We start from the raw sequence: 23,328 nt of genomic DNA, 5'->3' as shown, positions 1-23,328 counted from the left end.
GTAGGGGATCACTGTCACGCCACGCCCAGGTGGATCATTACTTCTTATGCAAGTAATCCACATTTATTTTAGAAAAATAACTTGGAAACAAGAAAAATAAAAATCATCCATAATCCCATCAACCAACAATAACCACTTGTTTAATTACTTTCTGTGTATATATAAATGTGGATAAATAACAGGTTTTAAACCAAAGAGGGTGGAGGTCATTAGTCGCAGCTGTGATAGAGCACTTGCCTAGTATGCATGAGGCCCTGGGTTTCATCCCCAGTGTCACAAAAGAATGAAATGGGATCATACCATTTTGTAACATCTAGCACTAGATGATGGAGATCTTCTTTGATGAAAATAGATCTGCATCATTTTAAGTGGTATTTGGCTATTTGGATGTGTATATTTATGGAGCCGAATCGATCTTGACAGATTCTTCTACTTTTTAAATTGTTATAAACTCAGGTTCACATGGGCATGAACAGGTTTTCTTCACAGCATTGTGAAAATACACGCTTGTGCTTCTTGTCCTGTTAGGTTCTCTGATTGTTTTTCTGTTGCCCAAGTCCAGTGATAACTCGTCTTACCCTGTGTGTCATCGAGAGCCGGCAGGTAATTTGAGCAGACCCTTTAGAAGTTGGTAGATGAATGGAGGGAGAGTGGGAAGGGAAGCTTTGGAGTCATCCCTGGTTTTACCACCTACCCAAGGGATGCGGGTGGTGACCACCAAGAGGCCTGAACCCTTGTTTTCTGCCAGCATAGCAGAGATGGCTTCCCAGGAGCACATTTGACTTGCTTTATAAATCAACTTGATTCTTCCTCTAAAGCTATTAGTTACTGATCCTTAAATCTTTTAATTATGTTTGTGATAGAAATTTTGGTAGGTCGTTGAGAAAAGCACCTGGTCAGTTGTCTCCTTGGCCACCTGTTCTAGCCTCCTTGATTTTATGTGTATGTAACATGTGTGATGTTTTTAGCTGGGAATTGAACCAGGGGCACTTTACCACTGAGCCACATCTTCGGTCTTTTTTATTTTGTTTTGAGACAGGGTCTCACTAAGTTGCTTAGGACCTCCCTAAATTGTTGCTGAGGGTGGCCTTAAACTTGCAATCCTCCTGCCTCAGCCTCCCGAGTAGCTGGGATTATGGGAGTGCACCATTGCACCCAGCTATATATTTACTTTTGAGCTAGGGCCTCAGGCATGCTAAGCACGTGCTCTACCATGGAGCTATATCCCCTCTAGATGGCTTTAAATCAAGATACTCATTCCCAGGAACTGTGGTCTATTTCGAGTAAGGCTTGGGGCTACATAGTCATATCAGTGAAATTAAAATTCAGTAGATGGCAAGATCACTGGAGACGGGAGTCATCAGCAAAGACTGCACTAAGAAACAAGTGAGTTGAGACATTTGGACTGTAACCTTCATTTAGGTCAGGGGCTGACTGCATGGAGGAATGCATGCCACAGCTGATCACAGTTACTCATTCTACATTCATCACTCATGGAGGAAACTATGTAGAAGCCATAGAAGTTGGGAGAAGGCCCCAGAAGTTGGTACCCTGTGTGAATAATGTTTGATGGGGTTTGGGATAAGAGATTCCTACTTGCGGGCTGGGGTTGTGGTTCAGCGGTAGAGCGCTTGCCTAGCACGTGTGAGGCCCTGGGTTCGATCCTCAGCACCACATAAAGATAAATAAAATAAAGGTATTGTGTCCAACTACTAAAAAAAAAAAAAAGAGAGAGAGAGATTCCTACTTGCTTTAACTGTCATCAGACCCCAATTTGTATGGAGCTTGTCATGATAGCTGGTGACTTGCCAGCAAACTTGTGGATGTATTTAAGGCTTTGAACCAAACACCTGGCTTTCAGTTTCGCCCAGGCTCTTTATGGCTGTTACCTTGTACCCCTACTTCTTAGCTGATGGTAAATCTCAAAATGTCCAATTTTCAAGAAAACAACTTTTTGGGGTGGGGATGTGGCTCACGCGGTAGCGCACTCGCCTGGCATGCGTGCGGCCCGGGTTCGATCCTCAGCACCACATACAAAGATGTTGTGTCCGCTGAAAACTAAAAAAATAAATATTAAAATTCTCTCGGGGCTGGGGATGTGGCTCAAGCGGTAGCGCGCTCGCCTGGCATGCGTGTGGCCCGGGTTCGATCCTCAGCACCACATACAAACAAAGATGTTGTGTCCGCCAAAAAGTAAAAAAAAATAAAAATAAAAAAGAATTGTTGGAGTAAAAAAAAAAATTTTCTCTCTCTCTCTCTCTCTTTAAAAACAAAACAAAAAAGAAAACAACTTTTGTTTTTTCAGCCTTGAAATAGACAGGTAAGGGGGCTGGGGATATAGCTCAGTTGGTAGAGTGCTTGCCCTGCATGCACAAGGCCCTGCAGGGTTCAATCCTCAGTACCACCAAAAAAAAAAAAAAAAAAACTGGTGAAAAATTTAATCCCAACCGCCTCACATTTAATATTTATACCCATTTCAAAAGTGATCAGGTAAACTTTTAATAATGGTGAGCCATTCTTATAAAATTGTACCTGTTCTCTAGTGTATTACCCAGTTTGGTAATTGGAAGTTGGTGCTGTCATTAAAAATGACAGCTTCTTCAGATAACCTGCCTGGTGCTTGTAAAATGCAGATAACCCATCCTATATTTAACTTGTGTGTGGTATAGCTTCCTTTCAGTAGTTAGGTAACCAAGGGGCTGGTGCGTCCAGCAGGAGAGCTCCCAGCAGGGAGCAGCAGCTCTGTGCTTATGAATACCCTGCCCTGAAGGAGCCAGAACAACCGGGACTTTTTAAAAATAAGCCCCAATTGGACTCTCATCTCCTCTCACCATTGACACTGCTGTTCATGTTGAAGTTTATTTATATCTTCAGTCAGCCATGGTACAGAGGTCATTTCTATTGGCCTAAAATTTTAAAGGCTTATAGTTTTGCCTAGGAAAGCTGATCTCCTCAGCACTCAGGCTTGTAATGCCGAGCTTGACTTCTGCAGAAGCATTTCTGCTTCCATAACACCCTCTCTCCCACCACCGTGGCCACCCATCTCCTTCTCCACTGTTTATTTAAAATCTGAATAGCTTTATAAGGTACATCCCTGCAAATGAGCTCTCTTCTAATGGGCTCTCTCTAGGCAGCAAACCACCACTAATTAAGCAAAAAAAAAAAAAAAATTGTCTTGCTTAGCCACGTTTCAGGAATCCAGCAGTCAGTTTAGAATATGGCAGCATCCTTCTTTATAGCCGTGATATTAATAATATTCTTTTGTCTCATACCAGAGTGTTTGGCTAGGGGTATGTGTGTGTGCATGTGTCTGTATTCCTGTTCCTGTCTTGCTCTCCATCTTTTCTTTAAATATTTATTTACTTTTTAGTTTTAGGTGGACACAATATCTTTATTTTATTTTTATGTGGTGCTGAGGATCAAACCCAGTGCCTCATGTGTGCTAGGTGAGCACTCTACCACTGAGCCACAACCCCAGCCCTTGCTCTCCATCTCTTAAGAGGAAGATTTGTTCCCGTAGACTTTTATTTTTTGTGAAAATCCTTATTAAAGTTACTCTTTAAGGATCAAACCCATGCCGAGCCTTCCTGGTTGAAAGAGGTGCTGTGGGAAAGTGTGTCGATTTGCAGTGGAGGCACGCACAAGCTTTCTGGGAAGATGCCTGTCAGTCAAATGGGGTTCGTGTGGTGAGGGCCTGAACGGTGCTCTCTCTGTCTCCATCTGAGGGCGAATTGAAGGTGTTAGCAGGCTTAACCGGCCAGCATCACTCATGGCCGATGTGCACACCACAGCTGCATGCTACACAAGCCTCCTAATGGAACCTTTAGCTCCTGGAGCCAAGTCTCATTTTGTGTGTGTTATTAAAGTGCGGGTGACTAGGAAAAGCAGAGCCCTCTTAATTAGAGAGCGACATTCTTGCATAGTAGTAGTGTTCCATTCGTGGCATAATTGTCACAGCAAATTACCAGTTAGGTTAAATATTGAGCTGGTAGCTCTCGGAGCTTCAATTATTTGCTCCACCCTGCCCTCCCTATCCCCTCCTACCCTCACCATCACCTGCTATCTTGCACTTCTAACTTGATCTTCTGCCAAGTGGTAGCTTTTAAGTGAGGCTTAGAGAAGATACACTTTACAGCAGGAGCAATAAATCTGGCTTTGGGCAAGTTATAGAATGCCAGGAACATCTGAACAAGGGGTGGGTGCAAATTTTTGTTCCGTGTATGGGGGTGTGCTGGGTCATCTAAGTCCAGCTACAACCCACTCACTTGGTCCATCAGTATATCTAACACGGGTGTCTCTAATGTGAGAACACTGCTTAAAACACCCCGGGAAATGTAAGATGAAGTCCCTTCTCCGGATGTTAAATCGGGGAGGGGAAGGCTCACAAAATGGAAGAACGTGCTTTATCAACAAGCAGAGTGATTCAGAGCAGATCGAGTATGTGGTGCAGGAGAAGAGTCTAGTGGAGGGAAGGGGGGACAAGCTGGTAGAGGCAGCCACACAACTTGCAAGCTGTCATTGTGAAGGTTCAAGAAATGGATTGGCAGGAGGAAAAGAAAAACCCATTTCATGCTGAAGGGACAGCACACTGTGTAGGAGAATATAAAATAGGCGCAGGTGATACCAAGGAAATTAGCTTGGTTTGAGTGGTAGATCTTCGTGGAAAAATAATAAATGAGATTGCTGAACATCAGGAGAACGACCTGGATCTTGATTTCCTTGGAGCTTAATACTTAAGCCCTGTGGAATGTAGGTCTTCGTGAGTGTTCTTTGTCGTTAATTGACCTTTCTGTTGCTCATGGAGCTGGTGAGCTTGCAAGCTAGGTCCACAGGAAGATTGCTCCAGCGCAGCCCGCCTCTGCTTAGCCAACTAAATCGCTGAGGAAATCCTGCAGGGGATGTTATTGGAGTGTTGTACACTCGATTCCTCACAAGCTTCATGCTGGGCTGCTCATTTCCTTTGGACAAAGATAGACTGGCTCCCTCTCTTGTTGATGGAATGAAAATTCTCTCTTGCATTATGGCTCATGTGATAACTTTGGTGGCAGTGGTGTGGGGATAATGAAGAGTCTCTTAATGGCTCTAGTTAAACCCGGTAATATCACTCTGTCAAACTTCAGCTGATTGTGGGAATCTAACCCAGTTTTTTTTTTTTTTTTTAATTTCTAAACATCTAAAACCTGCCACTGGCATCTTCAAAGCACTAATAAGGCGCCAGCCCTCATTTGTCTTTTTCCTGGAACATACTTATAAGCTAATTTCTTGACTCTAGAATAATGCCCCTCAGCTCCCCAACCCGAGGTCAGATTCCTTGGTTAGGCTTAGGAAGTTGGAGTGATTTCCACCACAACGTCACCCATCTTGGGCTTTTAGCCACCGGCATGCTGGTTTAGTACCCCCAAAGGAGGAGAACTCATTTTGTTCTGCAAAAGGGGGAAATGAATTTGCTTCAGGACCTGCCTAGGTCTAATTAGTCTAGAAGCAGGGTTTGCCCTGTGTATGAGGCGCGCGTGCACGTGTCTGGCGGTGTGTGCACGTGTGTTGTGTGCACGTGTGTGCCTCAGCTACGTAACACGTGCGCCTCAGCCATGGCTGCCGTGTGTTCAGATTGGCCCACTTCTGTCTTGCTTCTCAAGATGGCTGGTGGATGTCACCTTAGGACTCAGAAAATGTCCCGCATTCACCCCCCAAATAGGGAAGCAACCAGGTGGGATATGAATGTCAAGGGAACTCTATAATGGGCCTGGATGAATTTGGAAATGGGGGCCGCTGTGCTGAGACAGAGGAAGGGGTAATGGGGAGGAACAAGGAAAAAAAGGAATCGGTGGGGGGAGAGGTCATTTTAACCTAAATTAAATAATGGAAATGACAATTATGAACAGCAATAAGAGCAATGATTCGGCAGCCAGAACTACAAGACCATGACAAATGGCTCTCCAGGGAAACAGGCGCTGCCTCCTCTCCTGGAAGTCAGAGAAGGGGTCTCTCCACCAACCAGGGGCGGGAGGCAGAGTCTGCGGCTGCCTGATTTAGCCTGGAAGTTAAAATCGCTGAAGCAGTTTATAGAAACACCAGAGTGAGCTGCCGCGCACAATCAGTAGGCAGGATCCAGAAATGATGGCATAAATGTTTCAAATGTGCTCAGGGTAATTAGTTTTGAATTACCATGTGCATATTTTAAACATTTAAATGATCGTCCCAGGTTTTCGAAAACAGTTTCACGCGGCTTGATGTCGCTCCCCCTCCCGGCGCGTCCTCCCCACAGGAGAGTGGCCGCCCTGGGACTGAGCCAGGTGAAGCAGAGCTGTTCTGCGGCTCCAGCCACGAGAGAGGTGAGCGGCGGGAGCCGCGCTAAACCCTCAGATAAAGGCGGATTAGGCCGTATCCCCGGGTCTTGGCGCAGCCCGCTCGCCCTGGACGTTCTTTCCTCCGAGCCAATGTCATCTGCGCCAGTTTTTCAAAACGATTTGTTCAGCTTTTAAGTTTTCCATTGTGCATGAAAATGCAATTCCATTTAGGTAGCTTTCCCCTTCCACCCCATCCCCCTTTTTATTTCATGAAGCCTTAGACATCTGGGAAACTTGAAAGGCGACTGGCGAGGTAGGAACTACATTTGGGGTTTTAAATCAGTGACCTTGTCCACTGGTCACTCGAGGCAAACAGCCTTCCAGCAACTTGAGTGGGCCTGGTGTTTGCCTCAAAATGCAAACACCAACGTCTAAGATCCTTAATTCAGGCAGCAGTGGAAAAGGCAAAAATTTTCAGGCCATGGTCACCTCGAACCTTACCTGCCTGCTACAAGAGTCGTTAAGGCGGTATCCTCTGGTACTTCACAGAAGCCATTTCGGCTTTGGAATGGGGATGTTGAAAGTAGGGCCTCTAACTTTACCTGAATTTGGAATAGTGGTTTGGAAATGCAGCTCTGCATTCTTTTCTCCCTGTAATACGCTGTTTCTCCAGCAGGTGGAGCTGGGAGATAAAAACTATGAGCCTATTCCCGGGACCTTTGAGTGGGAGCTATCTATGTTGAGATCCTGATTGAATGAAAATTGTTCATTATGCAAACTGTCTGGTTCAGTACACAGAGGCAGCCCCCAGGCACAAACCCCAAGTAGTTGCTTTTGCTCTCCCCAGATTAAAACATATGAACTGCTTTGATGTAATCTTATAACAAAGCCTAATAGAAATTTTATTTCTTCTGAAGTTGCCTGTCATTTCTTATTGCCCCTCTTCTTCTGTCCTATTAATACCCTTACAGTCAAGGATATGCAGCTCTGTATTTGATGATGAGAACAGTGTGCTTTCCTCGGCAATGGTTTGAGTTATTTAAATACAGTTACACTGCTCACAATATGTTTAATCTCTTGGTGTTTTTTCCCCCACTGCTATTTATCATTTTAATGGAATGCTACAGAATATCACATTATGCAATGTGTTTAAATTGATAAATTATATTAGAAAAATATTGGATAGGAGTTCTTAATGGTAAGTGGGTTTTTGTTAGAAATATTTTCTCATTAGTAGATCAGCAGCTCAAAGGGTAGAAACTGTAAGGATTTGGGAATAAGCTATATTTATGACCTATTTGGCTAATTAAAATTAAAGCATAATTTTAGCATGAAGTTCCTGCAAGACTTTGCAGAGAGGGTGGAGAAAGAAACTTGCCCAAATCCAGTTACTTTTAAATGTCAGTTGCCATAACAACTTCACATGAGCCATATTTTTACTTGAAAATTCCTTTTAGGATTCGGTTGCTATAATAATTTGCCTCGGCTCTTTTTAGGAGGCATATTTTTCTATTTTCCTTTTGTGATCATTTTAAGGCTTTCATTACTGTAACAAAAATGACCATATAAACCTCAACTTGTCATTTTTCCATGGAAAAGAGCAGAGTGGTCCCCCAAAATGGTAATGTGGGCTGCGGGGAATTTTTTTTCCAGAGAGGCTTCTCCCAGGCCATAGTGGAAAAGGGCCAAGCTCTGGGGATCCATTGCTGCAAGATGCTAGTGCACTTCAGGGTGGGAATTATTAAACCAACAGAATTTTTTGAAGCATGACTGTTAAGCTTTTTCTGTGCCCTAGTAAGTTTTGGTCTTTGTTTTGTTTTTTTTGTTTTTTTTGTGGCATTAGGAATTGAACCCATGACCTTACACATGCTAGGCAAGAGCTCTACCACTGAGCTACATCCCCAGCATTGTGCCCTGGGTGTTCTACACTAGCCAAGGACCAGTATGACTCTCTCAAGGAAGGATGGGTCTGTTCATGCCTCCTGAAGGCCCATGGGCAGCCATCAATGTGACGTTCAGTGGAGCTACTGATATTTGACAACTGAGTGAAGCAATTCCCAAAGTATTTACTTAGAAGCAATACGACAGCCGAGTAAAGTTCAGTGCCCTTTCTTTTGCTCTATGGCTGTTAACCTTAATTCATTAAACAGTATGACCTCAGAGAAGCACCTGCACGTGGGATCTGTTCTGGCCACAGGCACACCAGATCTTCCAGCCTTCCGGATCTCTCCAGGGCCAACTCTTGTCATTGCGAAGGGCAAGCTAATGAGAAGGGCTTGCAAGTGGGAAGGACATGTAATTTCAAAAGACTTCTGGATTCACCCCCTTGATGGAGCCTGGTTCTTATTGCTTGTCTTCTGTGTCCCTGGTGGAAGCTATAATCGAGTCTTTGGCTTCAGTGACATCAAAGCTCTTCTTCCTGTTCCTAATATGGTCCTTTCTCGCTCGCTCTCCCCTGTCTTTCCTCCTCCTTTCCCAAACCTTCCAAATCTTTTCAAGACTCTGAAACTTGAACATTGGTGGAAATCCTGCAAGAAGGGTGTCAGAGAAGATTGGATACCTGGTTATTCTTTTGCTTCCCTCCATGGGCCTCACACTTTCTCTTCTGACATTCTTACCTGTACAGGGAAGGTAACATCTGTCCCTCCAGTCTCATAGGGTGGAAGTGAAGCCCAAACACAATGATTTGTGGGAAGGAGAAAACATAAAATGCTCTGTCACTTGTGAAAGGGATAGTAATTACCCAAGTGCCCCCTTACCTGCCATTTCACTTTTCTGTGCTTTCTGTCACCTGTGGTCAACTGGAGTCTGAAACTACCAAATGAAAAATTCCAAAAACTCTTTATAGAAGTTTTAAATTGCACCCGGACCCGAGGGTTCCTTGAGCACAAGCACTGCAATGCTACCACGTGGCAACTGAGATGGCCACCAAGTGACTAACGAGTGGGTGGGTAGTGTATGCAGCATGCATAAGCTGGACAGGGGGTGATTCACATCCTCGGGCAGGACAGAGTGGGACGTTGGCGATTTCGTCACGCTACTTCCCAGGGACCGACAGAGAAGGTCAGAAGTGGCCTCCATCCCACGTCACCGTGCCCGGCCCGCGTCACTCACCTCACTTCATCTCTTCACATAGGGTAGGTGCTGCATCATCTCACACCATCATAAGGAGGAGGAAGAGGAGTTCAGTACAGTATTTGGGGAAGAGGAAGAGGAAGGGGCCCTATTCACAACACTCTAATTGCAGAATATTGTTATAATTGTTGTATTTTATTATTAGTTATAGTTATTAATCTCTTACTATGATTTATAAATTGAATTTTATCATAAACAGGGGGGAAAAACATAGAACCTGGTACCATCTGAAGTTGCAAGCATCCACTGGGGGTCTTGGAACGCATGCCACCTGGATAAGCAGGGTGACTGTACTATATTTTCTCCTGCAAGGTGAGCAGACTTTGGAGGTCAGCACTTACGTGCAAGAGAAATCAACTGGGCTGGAAACATGAGTTGCTCTTTTCAGACCTCAGTGATGTGCTTTGGGAAGAGACTTTGATGAAGGTTCGCATCTGTTTGGGGATGTTCAACATTTTGATTGCTCTATACACATCCACTGAAATGTAATACTTGACATTTCTAGAGAACCTGTGTGTGTGTGTGTGTGTGTGTGTGTGTTTAAACCAAGTGTAACCGAACTGTGTGCTCAGGGAAATGGAAATAAAACATTACTGCTTGGTTTAGATCTGCAGTTGGAGTTTCTGCTTCATCCTCACCCTGCTTTGAGGACATCCGTCCTTTCTCTACTTTTCAGCCCCCGGGCGTAGGAGGCAGACTGTTCTTCACACATGAGGGAGGCAACACAGGGAGAAGACAATGTGAGAACTCTGTGGTCAGACAGATCTGGGTTCAAATCCCACATTTTCCACTTACTGGATTTCACCCCCTGCATATAGATCAGGGGTGATATTAATGCTCGCCTTCCAGCCTATTGTATAGATAGAAAATAATAGAAAGTGTTTAGCATATAGCAGGATGATTTTAATGCACTGATGATTGTGCATGCTCAAAGAAGGACAGAGATCTCTTTGGCAGGTATGGCCCTGCTGCCGGTGCCTTGTGACCTGGGAGATATTTCCTCTCTTTCCTTCCTTCCTTTCTCTCTTCCTTTCTTTCTTTTTTTCTGTTGTTACTTAGGATGAAACCCTGGGATGTTCTACCACTGAGCCACATCCCCAGCACTTTTTATTTTTTTATTTTGACACAGGATCTTGCCAATTTTCCCGGGCTCACCTCGAACTTGTGACCCTTCTTGCCTCAGCTTCCCAAGATCACATGTGCGTGCCACCACACCTGGCTTTGGGGGAATATTTTCATAGTTGCAGATGATTAGAATGGGGCAACCTGGAGCCTGGTGGTGGCCTTTATCCCTAGGGTTCTTGTAGGCAAATCTGGGACAGCAGATGAAGAGCATTGCAGATAGATTGGTTTAAATTGTTTTCTTTTTTGCAGTACTGGGGGTCAAACCCAGGGCCTGATGCAAGCTAGGCAAGTACTCTGCCACTGAGTTATTTTACCCTCAGCCCTGGTAGGTCAGTTTTGATTCAACCAAAGAAAGTGATTTCTAATGATCAGAATTAAACAATGACATAATAGGTCACATTAGAATACAATGAACATCCATCCCTTTTCCATTAAGAAAAGACTGGAAAATACTTGCAAAGCTCCTTGTATTTGGCCCTAGAAAAGCTGAGCTTCAGGTGAAGCTTAACACTTTCCTTTGGGTTCCCTTCCCCCTCTAGAGTGCCTTGAGAGCATGATGCTCTGCGGTGGCCTGCCACCTTAGAAACCACCTCCCAGAGAAGGCACTTGGGTCTGAGTGACTCTCTGAGACAAAACAATGGTTTTGGAAGATGTGGTCTGGCTTTGAGGAAAGGCTAGATGTCCCTGTGGCTTTGTTGCAGATCCAAAAATCACAGGTGCCCCAGGGGCTTCTGGGAGGTTCCCTCTGGCAAGCAAGAGGACCCAATAGGGAGAAGTCATAGGGAGAAGGCATTGTCCTGGGAGCAGATCTCCTGGTGGCTTTGATGACATAGTGGATTGAATTGTAGCTTCTCAAAGGATATGAATACCCATAACCAGTGATTGTGACCTGATGTGAAAAAAAAGGGCCTTTGCAGATGTAATTATGTAAAGGATCTCAGGACAAGATCCTTTGAATTAGCCAGGTGCCACTATGGCGAACGCCTTTAATCCCAGCCACTTGGGAGGCTGAGGCAGGAGGTTTTCGAGTTCAAAGCCAGCCTCAGGAATTTAGTAAGGCACTAAGCAACTCAGTGAGACCCTGTCTCTAAATATAACACAAAATAGGCCCGGGGATGTGGCTCAGTGACCAACTGCTCCTAAGTTCAATTCCTAGTACCTCCCCCAACCCCCTGAAAAAAAAAAAAGATCATTTGAATTAGGGTGGGCCATATATTTGATGACCAGGGTCCTTATCAGAGAACAGAAGAAGGGAGGACACCCAGAGAAGAAGGTAAGATATGAAGACAGGCAGAGTGGTGCAGAGATAAACCAAGGAGCCCTCATAGCCACTGAAACTAAGAGAAGGCATAGGACAAACTCTCCCTCGAAGCTTCCAGAAGGACCAATCCTACCACAATCTCGATTTCAGATTTCTGTTTTCCAAAACTGGATACAATGAATTTCTGCTGTTTTCAGCCACCAGCTTGTCTTAGCAGCCCCAAGAAACTCATACAGCCTATCTTTCTGCCATCTTGAATGCTCTCATGTTCCTTGGGCTGGGTCATTGAGGGGACTCATGGTCTCACTGGGGTTTCTATTGTATTTGTTAACATCTGGGATTTGTTGCTCCTGGGAGGCTGTTGTTTTAGAATCCTCACTGCAAAGTACAGAGCTCACTCTTCTTTACCCCCAAGTTCTTCCCGGGGTCTGCTTCCTTCCGCATCAGGCTCAATTTCATTGTACACTTTTGGGCTGGGTTTTTTTTTTTTTTTTTTAAATCATTTAATGACATCTTAAGCCACAACACTAAGGAGCACAGGACCATCTGATGCCCAGGGCCCAGGTCCTGTGGGGTGCCAGGGTGGGGAGGCAGTGGGGGAAAGAATGTTTTTGAAAACCACCTTAAAAAGAAAAAGTGGCCCCAAGCATGCAATCAGCAGCTTTCGGCCACATTCTGCCAGCCGTAAATTTAATCTGTTTTGACCTGGACACAGCTGTTTTCCTCTGTCTTCAGCATCTTATTCTGAACTGCAGTGGCCAAGTGCCCTCTGTCATCGGCTGTGAGTTTTCATGCTGAAAGACACTCTAATGAGACAGTTGGCACCACATTCTGCACCTCGGTGGGTATTGTTCCCTCAACAAAGTTTTTAGTTAACGAGTTTGGGGGTTTTGATCTCAAAAGCACTGGGGAGATAAGCCAGCAGGCCCAGCAGTGACATGCCTTTGGAGACAAGCCTGAGCCAGTTCTGTTTCCAGGAGCTGATGATCAGCCCCCAAGGAGCCTGGAAGTGGCCATGCAGGAAGGCAGGGGATGCTGGGTTACTCTTCCCCACCCTCTACTACCTCCATCCAAGCCCCCTGCTTTCTCCTGGGAAAAGAACAGAATCCCTGGGTGTGATTCTTTGAGCTCCGGTGGCCCCATCCTGCTTTTCAGACAGAAGCGTTTCTTCTTGTGCAGCCCAGGATGAGCACGGAAATAAAGACATCATTCTTTAGGGGACCTCTCTTGGCATCACCCTCATGCACCAGCACTGGGGAGCCAGTCTCTGGCTCTGAGGACAGACTACCCATTTATCCTGTCTCCTGGCAGGTGACATCCAAGGAACGCTTGTGCTGGACCCTGTTGCTACAGAATGTCAAATACACTGGCTCTTGTGGAAACTCCCTGGCCCAGGCTTGGGTGTCTGAAGAGCTGGAGCCTTTCAAATTCTCAGAACTAATAAGAACCTTTCAAATCTTTTCCTTTCACTCTTTTTTTTCTTCTTCTTTTTCCTATAATATGATTTTCTGTGTAAGAGCACCAAGTACTGAATTCTGCAGAAAATGAAGAAGGCTGTCAAAAAGCCAGAAAGAAAGAGGAAAATCCAATGCTGTCCCCAGCAGCAATAACCAGAAGGTATAACCGACCCTGCCCTGACTCAGCAGGTGAGCCCTACCTGTGCCAGCCTAACTTGCCACCAGTCCTGCGGCCCTGCGTGGTAACAAGGAACTCGAGAGATGGGACACTCTGTAAATGACGCAACATTTATACAACATCCATTTACCTTCCACGCACCTCTGCTTCCCTTCTGAATTCCTGGCAGCATTTGACTTCCAAGGAAGCCTCTTTTGCCTATGGAATTCATTTCCTCATCCTCCCTTGGAGAGGATACGACCTCCTGTGAGCGGTGGTTTGTGGCAACAGATTGCAAACTGGGGAAGAAGGCTGCAATCCGGAGGCAAGAGAGGTGCTGGGAGAGGGAGGGTCTCTTCCCTGGAAAAGCAGCCTGTTTAATGGAGTCCTTAGCCATGCAGAGGGCGGGGTGCTGTGGGGAAATGCAGGAAGCCGCTGCCGTATGAAGTGTAAATATGATGATTGTTGTCTCTTTCACGGGAGGTAAATAAATCAGCTCGATGTAGATTCAAGAGGTGGCTGGTGATGCTGTGTACTTACAAGGCGTCCGGAGCCTGGCCTCTTCAGAGTGCTTCAGACGTTGATTCATTACACCTTCCACCAGCCCGCGGAGGGAGGGAGGGGGAGAGTTATTATCCCTGCTCCAAACCAAGGGACCCAGAGAGGTTAAGAGGCAGTAAGTTGGGAGGAGAAAGCGCAGCCCCGGCAGCCCAGGCAGCCACTAGATCACGCTTCACTTAGAAACAAGTAACTGTCAGGTAACCTATTTTTCGGGGTCTAATTTCAGCATAGGAGGGCTTTGTCTCCTTCATATCTGAAAAATGTATGAGCTTATGGAGCAGGGAAGAACGAGACTTTAATCATGTGCCACTCTTGTTTGGGGGCTGAAGCTTCTGAGGGAGAAGGAAAGTCTCTTGGCTGTGGGTTCTGCCCAGCAGGTGATGCTGAGACGGTGCGGTGCGGTCACCACTGGGGTTGGCAAATGGGTCAGAAGCACAGAGTCCCTGTCATCCCAGGGCTAGAGTTCAATCCTGACTGTGAAATATAGAAGCCAGGCAGTTTTAGACCCCAGAGGGGCAGACAATGCTCCCAAGATAATTCCCTGTGGGCTTGCTACCCTAGAGTCTGGGGCTCTCCTTACCCCAAATCCTACAGCTCACCCAGGGCACTGGAGAATGGGAGGCACGTTGCTGGCAGAGCTCTGTCATGTGGGTTACCAAGGAACAGGCGAACAGAGGAAACTGCCTGCAGTGTCCCCGAAGACCAATTTCCTCCAGCCCCAGCAAGTACAGAGATCCTCCAGCAAGTCCCAATTGCCAGGGTGGCTGCAGCTTAGCGTCTGTCCGATGGCATCACAGATGGATGCGAAGCCAGCACCTCCTCCGGGCACTGGGGGAGAGAGTGGAGGGGCCTGACCCGCCTGGCTCCTTATCTGAGGGAAGTCACATCTGGCACACCTGCCTGGGCATCACCTCCTGCTCCTGGTGTGTGGAGGGGAGAGAAAGCTGTAGGAAGCCTCTCCTCTGTTTACTTAGCCCCAAGCCACGGGGCCCAGACTGAGCCCAGTATATTGGGCAAGCCCTGGGGGATATTGCAGGTAACTTGCCACCATTATCGAAACCTGCTCTCCCCTCCTCTCCCTCCCTCCCCTCGTTCTCTGCCCCCCTGCTCGCTTGCTCTGCTCTCTCTCACTCAGCCTCTCTGCTGAATTCTGCATTGACATCAGCACTTCCAAAAACAACAACAAAGGAAAGTAGGTCACTGGCGGTGCCAGATCAGAGCTGGCCCTGGTGCCGGCTGAGTCCGGGATGAAGCCCATCCCAGGGAGAGCAGAGGGACGCCACCGACCTCTGTGCGCACGGTCTTACAGGAGCTTGGTTTCCCCTCCTATATATATCCTTAGTAGGCAGGGTAGGTGCGTATGTGGTTTGTGTGCTGGCATGCTGGCTCACGGATGGGGACAGGGTGGTACTTCTGCACCACGGGCAACATCCCAGTCCTTCCCTCTGGTCCTGGTGCACCTGGACTTGGGAGTAGGAAGCCAGCCGCCAATGCACGTTCATTGACACACGCGTGTGCACAGGCCCGTGCGTGCTGCCTTCTCCTCCCTGTTTTTCAGGGGCTTCACACATAATATTGCTTCTGCTCTCTGTGGCCATAGAACTCCCAGTTCTACTTGAAAGATTACCCAACACGCTAATTGGGACTCCTGCTATGATTAAAGAGAAATTTCAGATTAGAGCCACCATGCCATAGAGCTCAGCAAGAAAACAGCTCTTTATAAGCCCAGCAGGAGCGGACTTTGGTTTATTTTTTTCTAACTTTGAAAGAAGATGCATCTTGCTGTTGTTTTGCCCAAGAGAAGTCAAGTACAAATAGTCACCAGGTAAGGCCCACAGCATAAAGACAGGGGCAGTGGCCCAGAGGTAAAAATTATAGACTTTCCCCCTGCTTTTTGCATACAAAGACCACAATGGAGTTATTTCTGTAGGCCTAGATCTTGCCTCCACCAGCACCTTTGGCCCCGATTGGCAGATGCCACATTCAGTCTGGGTCAGCCTTCACCTAGCATAAAGCTTTTCTGAGAAGTCGAGGGTGAGGTGCACATTTCAGTCTAGCTCCCTGAAGCCATTAACTCTGGAGGTCCCCAGAGGTGGCTGGGGGCGGGGAGTGTTGGAGCTGTGGTCAGTCAGAGCCCTGCACTTCTGAATGATTTCACTCACAGCTCTGAGCCCACGGCATCTGCACTTTCAGATCTCATTAGCTGAGGGGTGGGGGGGGATACACTACTGCTCTCCTGGGCAATCTACCTTTTAAAGCATCTTGGGGGGGGGGAGGGAGAGTCCTTCCAACTCTCTCTATGCCAACCAGGAGCCCCAAACACCCATTCTGTAGTTAAGATTTTAAAAACTTTGACATTGAACCCAAACCCTCATAAAAGGGAGCCATTTGACTTTATGTAAATAAAGCATCCCCTTAATATTGGCTTCATTAAAAGACCCGAGAAAAGAACATCAGGGTTTGCTGATGGAAGAGTGTAATTGTCTTTAAGGGTAATTGGCTAGTTATGGCAGATAATTGCCTGCAAATAATGGAGAGATAGGTAATAAAGGGGAAGAGGACTGCAGAGGGGGACTGGCACACCTAAGCAGCCCCTCGGCCTGAGTAGGGCTGTGTCAGGTCTAGGATCGTGTTGCCAGACTCTCTCCACAAACCATCATTCCTAGACTTTGAAACCCCACAGAGTAGTAAAATTCCAAAAATAATTTGGAGGTCCTTCCTTGGGTTGCCAGTATGTTCTTTGGCCAACTGAGAAATAGCACCAGCTAGGCACCACTATCATGAGTTCATACAATAAATATCTTTTTAGAACACTCTCTCCTTCCTACAACCAAATGAGAGGATGCAATTTCAGAATAAGGGATTATCTTTAGATTGAATAAATTTGGCTTAATGAAAAGCTCACTACATTAATGTTTCTTTGCAAATCGTTGAAATCGGAGTCGCAGGCTCCCCTTGTCTTCAAACTAGCATTTGGCAAACACTGTTCCTGGGGAGCTTTGCTTCTGCCAGTTGCACAGCTTCTAGAATGAGAAGAAAACAGAAGTGCCTGGATCAAATTCTGTCGCTATCTTCTGGGCGGCTTTCCTTCCTTCCCTATGCCCGTTTCTCTTGGGTGAGAAAGTCGGGAAGAAGACAATTTTGTCAAAACCAAATTGGTTGAAAGCACAAATTCGTCAAGAATGATGATTTCTGCCACCACCTTTGCAGCTCCTGGTACCAATTTTGCAGGAACAGCTAAGTATAAATTACCCCAAAGGCAGAGCGCCACCTACGTTTCAGGGTGGAAGGTGCAGCCATGCCTAGGATTAAGGAGTCTGCTGCACCAGGCTCTCTCCAGACATCTACACATTCCAGAAGGCCTTGCATTGAATTCCAAAAGGTTTATGGGTTCCCTACTCTTCCTTCATACCCCCAGCCTTTGTGGAGAAGACCCTGGTTAAGAACACTGACTCTGGAGCTGGGTATGATGGCACATGCCTATAATCCCAGTTTATTTATGAAGGTGGAGGTAGGAGGATCACAAGTTTGAGGCCAGCCTCAGTGATTTAGTGAGATCCTCTCTTAAATAGTAAAGAAAGGAAGGAAGGAAGGAAGGAAAGAAGGAAGGAAAAAAAGAAAAAAGGAGCACTGATTCTGGGCAAACATTTCTCTTATTTCTCAGTCTAATGATAAAATTATACTTAAAATCCTAAAGCTTTTTTCATAAAAGCAAAGCAACAAAATTGACCACTTCTAGGAACTGGGGATGTAACTCAAAGTAGATCACTTGCCTAGCATGTACCAGGTCTTGTGTTCAATTCACACACACAAACACACACACACACACACACACACACAATTGACCCTCCTTTGTCCCTGTTGGAAGCTCTATTTCTTATCAAAGTTTCTCTCTTGCAGGCTGTGGTGGTGCACGGCTACAATCCCAGTGACTTAGAAGCTGAGGTAGGAGGATTGCAAGTTCAAAGCCAGTTCAGCCATTTGTTGAGGCCCTAAGCAACTTAGCGAGATCTGTCTCAGAATTAAATAAATAAATAAATAAATGGTAAGAGGGATGGGAATTTAGCTCAGTGGTTAAGCACCCCTGGGTTTAATCTTTGGTACCAAAAAGAAAAAAAGTTTCTCTCTCTCTCTTTCACAAGTGCTTTACCAGTAAGACACATTTCCAGTCCCTCAAAGTTGTTTTAATACTAGAAAATTTGACCTAAATAGGTAAAGTAAATATCATTAACTGAAAATAAATTAAATTAAAGTTTGAAAGACAAAATAACACCATGTTACTTTAATCTTTTCTTTCCTTCTGTGTGTGTGTGTGTGTGTGTGTGTGTGTGTACGTGTATGTGTGTGGTACTGGTAATTGAACCAAGGGATGCCACATCCCCAACCCTTTTTATTTTTTTATTTTGAGACAGGGTCTTGCTAAGTTTCTGAGGCTGCTCCTGAACTTGAGATCCTTCTGCTTCTGCCTTCTGAGTGGCTGGGATTACTGACCTGCACCCTCTGCTAGACTCTTTCTTTCAACATGATGTTACCATTGGGTAACACTTCCCAGTACCTTTTTGTTTCAACTTCCCCAGAAACTATGATTAATTCCAAAATAAAAAGTTAAGAGATTAAAAAAAAAAGGAAAATTTTTCCTAAAAACAAATTGTAAAAAGTTGTAATATCACCTAGAACAAATTAATACATGAACTAATGGTTGCCTGTTCATTTCTTAAGCCAATTTGCTATTGAACTACTTTTTAAAAATTGGGAACAAAATTTAAAAATTCATGAAAATATTCCAAGCAAGCAAAATAGACATATTTGATTAAAAATGAATATGAAGATTTTAACTTAATTTTCCAAATGAACCAAAACAATGAAAAGAAAATACAAATTCCCAGAAGAGTCACAGGATTCACAAAAGCTCTGAGAAGAGGCCCAAAATAGATTAGCACAAATGCTTGAAGCACAAAGAGAAGAAAAAATGGAGGATGGGGGATAGCTAGAAATACACCCATTTTAAATGGTTCTTGCAGGTTTCATTATAAAGGTTTTTTTTTTTCTTTTTTTCTTTTTTTCTTTTGTGGTGCTGGGGATCAAACCAGGGTCTCAACACATGCTGGCAAGAGCTCCACAATTGAGTGACACTCTACTCCTCACTGTCAGCTTTGAGTCACCGTTTGTCCATGGACTTCCATTTACTTGGTGGCAACAGACTCATGGTGCCCTGTAAGAGGAAGGACAACATGGCCAGGTCCTTCTCTGCCCTGCTATTGGCATCTGTTGTATTGAACATGAGATTCTTATAAAAATAGGGACCCATAGGGCTGGGGTTATGGCTCAGCGGTAGAGCACTCGCCTTGCATGTGCAAGGCCCTGGGTTCGATCCTCAGCACCACATAAAAATAAATAAAAGTTATTGTGTACAGCTACAAAAAAAATAAATAAATATAAAAAAATAAGGATCCAGATGAGGTTGTCAAGAAACTGGGGAAACAGAGTCACTGACCCATTCAGCCCCTGTAACTGAATGGGAGAGCACTGTGGCTCAGTGGCAGAGCACTTGCCTAGCATGGGTAAGGCCCTGGGTTCCATTTCCAGCCCCAACTACTACCCCCCCGCCCCCCCACACACACTCAAAAGAGGGGGCAAAATGAAAAAGAAAATTGGGGGAAACAACATTGTCTTGTTGGGAATTTTCTGCCAACTATGCTCCTGATCCATCTATTTTTCTTTCATTCCTTCTCTCTCTCTCTCTCTCTCTCTCTCTCTCTCTCTCTCTCTCTCTCTCTTNNNGATCCATCTATTATTCTTTCACTTCTTCTCTCTCTCTCTCTCTCTCTCTCTCTCTCTCTCTCTCTCTCTCTCTCTTGCTTTCCTATCTGTATACTGGGGGTTGAACCTAGGGGTGCTCTACCACTCAGCCACATCCTCAGCCCTTTTTATTTTAAATTATGAGACAAGGTCTCACTAAGTTACTGCCCTGGATGGCCTTGAACTCCTGCCTCACCCTCCCACATTTCTGGACTACAGCTGAGTGCCACCACATGCAGCTGCTCTCCTATTTTTGATGGAAAAGAAGGCAGGAAGGACAGGCTCTTGTCAGCTCTCTCAGTCGCTGGGTTAGCAATCCCAGTTGACCTTGTTTGGGAAATTTTGAGGGACTGGGACCCAGAGAGAACCTCTAGGAAAAACAAGAGGAAAGATCTACTGACTTTCTCTCGTAGGCTTTTGCAAATTACCTTTTCAGAGCTCGAAATTCCTGAGGGTAAAAAGGAAGAGTTGTATTCCCCAGTGTGGGCCCATCTTGCCATGGATCATGTGGCACGGGGCCTCCACTAGTGACAGCTGGGGTTTGGGACTTGCCAGAGATGCTTGGATTGCTTCCACTTGGGAAAGGAAGGACAGCCGGCGGGGCAGAGCCTGTCTTGGACTCAGAAGCATGGGTTTGAACGACTAGAAGATCCCATTTCTTTACACTGTTAAGTGGGGATTGTAATCAGATCTCCCCAGAAGGGACTCTTCTGTTTGTTGTGAGGTTGTATCTGAGGGGAGGGCTTTAAAATCCTTAAAGACTCTCCAACTCCAAGTTGGCATCACATTTTAACTTGCCAATGGTCTTTGGAAAATAAATGATTAAGGAGGAAGATCTGCAGGAGGCAGGGCTGTGGCCTGGCTGGAGCCTGTCTCAGGGGCTGAATGGGTCAGTGACTCTCAGAAATGAAGCCATTTCTGATGGAGAAGGTCAAAGAGGGAGTTAGCCAGGGTGGGGTGGGGGGGGGTTGGTTCTGTTGGCCCCTGGGAAGGCTGAGGTCAACATGGGCTCAGTGTGAGGTTGGAAGGGAGAAGACAGGAAGCAGTAGCTGAGTAGGAAGGATTTCCAGAAGATTCCCCCATGCATCAGCCTGAGGCCAGGAGGGACAGCTAACTTGGGGTGAGGTGAAGGGGTGGGGAAGCTGGCAACAGGACGATTTTGGGATTAAGGGATGGCTCATATAGGCTTGGAGGATGCAGCTGCTATTCCCTGGCAGTTTGTCACCAGGAGGATGGCACGGAAACTCCAACTAGAGTCGGCCACTCTCTGCCCAGTCCCCTCTCTGTGCAGACTGGGACCCACCCGTGGTGGGTTTGAGCCTCCCTTCTGATGGGTTCTGGCCACAACTGACAGACACAGGTAAGGCGGCCAGCCTGAGGCTGGCTCCTGGAAAAGAGGCTGGTATGGAAATTCAGATGAGTCTGTACCTTCAACTCTCTAAGTGCCAGACGCTTGGTGGCACTTTAAATGCCACAGATAAAACAGTGAGAGACTCTCCTGGTGGCAGGCGAGACGAGGGGTGAGGGACCTCAGTACCTCTGAGGCTCAGATCCTGGATAAAGAATAAAAACACCTTGGAGACCCCATGACCCTTCGTGCGGGGGGAGAATGTCAATGTGGCCTAGCTGTCTGTGAAAGCGTGGAGCTTTGAGGCACTCCCAGCTCAGGCATGGCAGCCGTGGGACCGAGGGCTCACAATCTGTGGGGAGCCTCCACATCCTGGGAATCAGATAAACCCCTTCAAGACTACCAGAGGCTCAGGGAGGAACACGGAGTCTCAGAGCTCAGACCAGATCTGTCACCTTTTCAAAAAACTGCCCATATCCCTGAAGGGTAGTCACCAGTATGTGATTGGCATCTGTGAGACAGACCCTTGTGCCCTTCCTCTGATGACTACCCTTGCAATCCAATAAAGGGGGATTTGGTTTTCTATCTGCTACCTCCTCAGCTGGAACCTACACCGAACATGCAACCCAGGGCCTGGGGAGGGCCTTGCATGTTGTCAGGGCTCAGATCTGTTGGCTACATAAATGGCCCACATCTGGCTGCATGGGGGAGAATGACAAGACACCATGCCTGAGTGGCGCGTGCCTCTCTCTACGGCTCCCTTCTGTCTCTGTATCTTTCCCTGACACTTCCTCATGGGCCCACTGACTACCCTGGGGAACTGTGCTTTCTCTCAAGTGCCACTGAATGTGTATACCCTTGGAGTCTGGCTCAGAGACCCCCTTTCTCTGCCTGTCCTGTACCTACCACTGTTTCCTCTGTGAGTTTGGTCCACTGGCTCTCCCTCCCCGAGAAAGTCTTACTTGGTGATTATCTCTTGATTCTCTCTCTGGCTGAAGTGGTGAGTGGTCACCTGGATGCTGCCACTCAGAGGTCATCATTGTCTTGTCCATGACTGCCCCCCCAACCCTGAGATTGGGGGGAGAGGAGAGGTGACATGAAGGCATGGGGTCCCCCACCGCCTCCTACATGTTTAGGTCCTGAGCACTGGCGTTTCCTTCTTCCTCAGAGCGGGTCTCCTGGGAAATGGTACTTACAGAGATTGAAGAGTTTAATACACGTCTCGCTTCCTCTTTTCGGAGGCCCTCAGAGGGAGCTGCAGAAGCTGAGGCTGGCAGGGGCACGGAGCTGCCTGGGTAAAGGAGCAGGGGAGGGGGGTGGTGGCGTGGAGTCTCAGCCAATTTGGAAAGCACCATGACCTGAGCACATTTTGCAGCAGCAATGTCAAATTCTGCCATTCAGGCATGCCATTAATGTGCACACTGCCACACAGAAACCAGTGACACAAAGGCACAGCCTTCCCCACCCTCCTGGTGCTTAGAAACTAACAGCTCTAATGAGAAATGAGAGCTGAAAGGAGAGAGATGGGGGGCGGGCCGCAGCCGTGCAGACTGACGCGGTGTGTTGGAGGAGGCTGACCCACTTCTTTTGGAGGCAAGGGGTCTGCTGAAATGCCACTTAAATGAGCCAGTGCTCCCTACACTAGGTCTCCTTTGTCCCCACCCCTTATTACTCTTGGAGGAAGCCCCGTCGATAGAGCCCCACAGCTACTCTCTTCCCCTCCTTCTCTTTCTCCCATGGGGCTTCCTCTGTTCCTGTACCCAGTAGACTCTTTAGGCCCATCAACTACCCTGATTCCAGCAGCCTTCTTAAGATAGGCAAGGACAACTCGAGAGAGAACACGGGTGGGCATTCATTGTGCTGAGCCTCTCTGTTTTTTTTTTTTTTCCTGGCTTTTTGATTGTGCTGTGAGTTATTTAGCCAACAATAGATGTTTATGTATATTTTTTGGGGAGCTTGTATTTATTAACTGCCTGAAAAGGGGGGAGACTGGGAGATTTATATAGAAAGTGCAGTGAGTTAAAAGGGACAATTAGAGGAACAGAAAGAGATATTGAGCGTGGGATTGTAAAGGATATTTTAAAGCACAAAGGGTCTTGAGATGTTTTCCAAGTAAGCAGAAGGTAAAAGAAAATTGGCCCATTACAAGCTGATAGTGGGGGATTGGTGACATGGGACAGAGTAATGGCTGATGGGCT

The 23,328-nt window shown here is 46.3% G+C and overlaps 1 long non-coding RNA gene across 1 annotated transcript; it reads right to left on the bottom strand.

Annotated features, from left to right (window-relative positions):
• Positions 1–15,750: 15,750 nt before the first annotated feature.
• On the bottom strand, positions 15,751–22,520 carry LOC125613150. The gene is made up of 3 exons (XR_007343643.1): positions 22,093–22,520; positions 21,211–21,335; positions 15,751–17,006 (listed from the first exon to the last, which is right to left on the bottom strand). It is a non-coding gene; the product is annotated as an uncharacterized LOC125613150 (long non-coding RNA).
• Positions 22,521–23,328: the final 808 nt, after the last annotated feature.

Source organism: Marmota marmota, unplaced genomic scaffold (genome assembly GCF_001458135.2).
Source record: "Marmota marmota marmota unplaced genomic scaffold, marMar, whole genome shotgun sequence".
In the NCBI taxonomy this organism is placed as follows: Eukaryota; Metazoa; Chordata; class Mammalia; order Rodentia; family Sciuridae; genus Marmota; species Marmota marmota.
This window is presented reverse-complemented; position numbering and strand designations above follow the sequence as displayed.